The following is a 5,198-nucleotide window of genomic DNA, read 5'->3' on the forward strand; positions in this document are numbered from 1 at the left end:
GGTGTTGCAAGGCGGACGGAGCCTCAACATCAGGCTCGGCGATCAGTTTTGTATTCCTGAAGATTCGTTTCACTAATTTGACCTCACTGCAGCATCCTCACCGTAGTTCTAAGCTGTGGTTTACGAACAATGAGTAGTTATGAAACGTACGACGATCCCAACAGCGTATATATATACAGTGAAAGCTCGTTAATTCGAACTTCAATAATTCGAATTTATGGATAATTCGAACTGTACGATTTAGTCCGGCCAAGCTCCACAGAAGTCTATGTATAAAAAAGTCCGTTAATTCGAACGCGAGAAGGTTCCCTCACGGATAATTCGAACTACGCTCGCCTGGCACACGGCCAGAGAAACGCGCCTACTGCCTACACACAAGGCTGTATTGCCTCCGAAACGGAGAGAACGGCGAGAGAAGGCAAAATCGGAAAAAATCTAATCGACGCGGGGTCAGCCAGAAGGCAGCGGCGGCTGCCGCCTCTCCGTTCTACGTAACCTCCGAGACTTCTTGCCCGTTGCGAATCTCGGAGGCTTTCCAAATCTTGTACAGCTGCTAATGTTGTGCGGAGATGGCACGGCAAGCTCCAAAACACAGCGAATCAAATACGTGGCAGCTGCGCTTGCAATCAAGAACCAACGAATCAGGGCCTTCGCCGCCTTCACATGTTCAGCTTCTTTGTCTCAGCAGTCTTCATCGGTTGTGCACCTCTGTTTTCAGCTTAGGAGGTATCGGCCGTCGCGATTCATTGTGATGGTGTTAAGCCTCGGCTAACGTTCGTTTCAGTGGGCATCGGTGGTGTGGCACAGTCGGACCCAGAGCTCCGACTTGAAGATGGCGTGTGCCCGCGGCACACGCCATCACTTTCTGACACGCCAAATTTCTGACATGCCCTACTGCTTCCAAATCGCAGTGTACTGTTGCCCTCCTTCACTTTCGTTAGTTCGAACTTTCGTTAATTCGAACTGAAGCGGCTTCCCCTTGCGGTTCGAATTAACGAGCTTTTACTGTATATAGGTATACTGTTCTACTACGGAATACATATAGTGCTGTTCACTTTGACAGGCGTTCAAATCCTTATGCGTTGCACGATGTGGGACGCGGTTTTCGCCCACAAATAAAATAGCATTGGTAAGTAATAACAGCATATACCGCGCAGTGCGAAATACACTTGTCGAGTGGTTGAGTGGCCTGCTGCGGACTGCGCTATCGTCCGAAGCAGTGGTGGATGCTGGGTTATAGATATGCTTGTTTTTATATAGCGCATTGTCCAAGCATGCAGCATGACCGTTCGAGGTCTTATTTGGTTTGGTTTGTATTGCGCCGTCGGCGCGTTTTCTTTTCTTTCTTCTCGCTAAAGAAGAGGATGAGAACCGATTTCTTCTTTTCGGTCTTGTTCGTCCCGTCCTCGACGGACTCGCTCGTCTTACGGAAATTGCGTTCTTACAAACAGCCTCCCGATTTGTTTTTATGCGATCCCCTTCAAATATCACTGCTTTACAGGGCATTGCGCGTGCGATGCTCCACCACAGAGCTACCGCGACGGCCACTTTCCTATAAGCCACTTTCTTGGGTATTTCCATGTGCGCACTACATCTAGAGTTTGGGGTGTTAACTAGCGCCACTCACTGCCCTTGCGGCAGACGTGGATCATTCTTTCAAACCGCGGGCGTCACGTAGTCCATATATAGTGCATAACGGCGAGGACCCGTCTACATTGTACTATAGCGCTTCGAATCAATCGCGAGGAAACAGTGAACTTCGTAAATCAAGCAAGAGGTGCAGCACTGGTTGCCTTTCGTTCGTCGCGATGACCTCTCCTCCGCCGCCAGCAAAACTTCTCCCAAGTTTGCGGGCGCGCAGGTCAAGCACTTGAGCGACAGTTCCGACACTTTGTCAGCCCAGGCGTCGTCTTTGACGCCGCCGCCCCTTCCCCCTGCCCCCCCCCCCCTCTGGGGGGGGAGGAAGTGAAGGGGTGGGGGGAAGTGGGAAGCAGTGGCAGTCGCACTCGTCGCACGTCTCCCGTACATTCAGTGCGGAGGCGGGTCCGCGGTCTTCGAACCTGGCATGTGCCCGCCGGCGTCAGCCCCGGCAGCGCGACTGACCCGACTTGACACCCGTCACAGCGGCAGCCCTCTTGTTGACCCGGTTTCGTTTGCCCGACCCGTGTGAGCGTGCGTGCTATAGCGATCCCGAGACGGTGGGCGGGTAGCCCCTGTCACCTTCACGGGGCCCCGCTGTCCAAACCAAAGAAAAGGGCTGGACGTCCGACTAATGCCGACACAATAAGGCTCAAGAACAAAGGTGTCGGAGAGGAAGAGATCGCCTGGGGGGTTGAACAATGAGCAAACTGGACAGTTTCGAGAACGGGCCCGGGGGGGGGGGGGGCTCAGCAGAGGCAGCCGAGGGATCCAGCTAGCTATACAAAGAAGATCAGGCTTGGCATGCGGAGTAAAATAGATGAGCTTGGAGTTCAGCTAGAGCCATGCGTGGCTGAGACTTAACATTGTGCCAGCAGAAAAAAGAAGAAGAAAAAAAGAAAGAAACACAAGGAAGAACAAATCTGCAGTGCAGCGCGCTGCATGTGCGAATCGGTTTCATTGAACTTTTCGTTGGGGTTCGTAAAGAACGCTGTACAGCTAGCTACTTAGCGATCATTTGCAAGCGGAGACCACATGACCAAGGAGGACATTTCCACTGGGGAACGCTTCGCTCAACACACAACATAAACTTTACTTCAGCATGGCCTGCGAAGTGTCTTTGGTTCGTTGATCCTGCGTGATATATGCATCAACCCGCTACGGAAAATAGGATATATGAATTGGACGGTGCAACATCTTCTCTTCGCTCGCCTGTTCTTACTTCTCCTTTTTTTTTCTTTATTTGCTTGCGCTAGCACAATGTTTAGGGAGCAGAAGGTCGCGGAAACGAAAGTGCAGTAAACTAGTTGCATGCCAGTCAAGTGGGGTTTACCTGGAGGCTTACGAAAAAGGTTCTACTTAAATTGAGGACGACGCAGCCAGCTATGGAAAGAAGAATGATGGGTGTAACGTTAAGGGATAACAAAAGAGCAGATTGGGTGAGGGAACAAACGCGAGTTGGTTACATCTTATTTGAAATCAAGAAAAAGAAATGGGCATGAGCAGGACATGTGATGAGGAGGGAAGATAACCGATGGTCATTAAAGGTTACGGACTGGATTCCAAGAGAAGGGAAGCGTAGCAGGGGGCGGCAGAAAGCTAGGTGGGCGGATGAGATTAAGAAGTTTGCAGGGACAACATGGCCACAATTAGCAAATGACCGGGCTAGTTGGAGAAGTATGGGAGAGGCCTTTGCCCTGCAGTGGGCGTAGCCAGGATGATGATGATGATGATGATTATGATGATGATGATGAAAGTGGGGCGGGGGCGCATATCGTGTAAGAATTTGTTTAGCAGTATGTCGCATGCCGCATCAAACCATATCCGAAGCAGTGTGAGCAGAAGAAGTCCCTCTTCTTACAGCAGTAGCTCTTATATGTGGTCTTTTAGCTGATGGTGTGTTCTCAAAGCGATAGTTACATTACGCAACCACCATAGTTGCTTCAAATTAATGTGCGAAGTTCGTCTAAAATGTTCCTTATACAATCGCGGTAAGAGAGACGAAGTTGGCCATACTCGACATGCCATTCTCATAGTTTTCAAACATGTACGTTTAAAATCTATCTATCTATCTATCTATCTATCTATCTATCTATCTATCTATCTATCTATCTATCTATCTATCTATCTATCTATCTATCTATCTATCTATCTATCTATCTATCTATCTATCTATCTATCTATCTATCTATCTATCTATCTATCTATCTATCTATCTATCTATCTATCTATCTATCTATCTATCTATCTATCTATCTATCTATCTATCTATCTATCTATCTATCTATCTATCTATCTATCTATCTATCTATCTATCTATCTATCTATCTATCTATCTATCTATCTATCAGACGTCCCGTAAGCAGGGATGGCTCTTGGTAAAATGTTTAAGCTTACTACGCACATGCTCACTAAAGAGTATAACAAATAAAGGCGCCCTATCAAGCAGAATTTCCAGCATGACAGTTCGCCTTGTGCACACGTTTTGCTAAAAATAAAGGAAATGTAAAGAAATCAAGGCGCCTTAGCAGCAGTATTCGAGGCAAGGATGACAGTTACATAAGGGTGGCATAAACTTGGAGGGGGGCGTCATCGCAGGTGCTGACAGCTCCTGACGTGGTCAGCATGCCCACCGCCACCTGAGCAATCAATGTCCAGCGGCGCTATGGCAGCTGTCAGTGGAGACGTTCGCCACTTTAGATCTGTCTATGCTTTCCTTATTCGGGCCATCCCCTCTCTCGTCATCCCTCCCCTCTTTCTTTTTTCATATATATATATATATATATATATATATATATATATATATATATATATATATATATATATATATAGACCTCCCGGTACGTGACAGTTATAAACCGTTGTCAAGCGCATTGAACGTCATTACGCGGCTCCTTTTCCGTGTTGTCCCGCGGTGGGTGCCTAGAGCTCGGGCGAGGCATTCAATCATGACGTAAGCGGCGCATCTTCTCTAGAATAGCGCTTGTCGCATCGCCCTCTGCAAGTTCTCCCTTTCTCCGCTACTAGCCTCCCCTTTCTTTCCTTCTTTATTTCCTTCTTTCTCTTTTTTGAGCTACGACGAACGACTGACTATCAGCGCCTATGACGTCTTCCACGGCAGGAGAGCGAAGCGCACCCCCTCCGAGTGACGTAAAAGCCACGCCTCGGGACACACGGACCCGTAGTAAATACCTACAAAGCGGCCGCGGCCATGAGAGCAACAAAAGCCCCAGAGCAGAACCTGGAACCGAGAGGGAAAGTTCGCGTCATTGGTCCGTGCGCAGGCACAGGGGTGAGAGTGAATGTCGCCCGCTGAGGAAAGTTCCCGAACTGAGGACGCACGAGGCGTGGTAGATGGGGGAAAAAGCAAAAGGAGGGACAGCAGGATGACAGAGGAGGGAGGGAAGGAGGTAAGGGAAGGCGGACAGAGGCGCCCTCACTCGACAGCCAGTTGCGACAGTGCCGTGTCCGGAACGAAAGGGAAAGAAAGAACAGGGCGGAGACGCAGGTTGAAAGGAAACTGAGATAACGCCAGTCACGCAGCCGCACGTGAGGGCAGA

The sequence above is a fragment of the Dermacentor albipictus genome, chromosome 2 (genome assembly GCF_038994185.2).
Source record: "Dermacentor albipictus isolate Rhodes 1998 colony chromosome 2, USDA_Dalb.pri_finalv2, whole genome shotgun sequence".
In the NCBI taxonomy this organism is placed as follows: Eukaryota; Metazoa; Arthropoda; class Arachnida; order Ixodida; family Ixodidae; genus Dermacentor; species Dermacentor albipictus.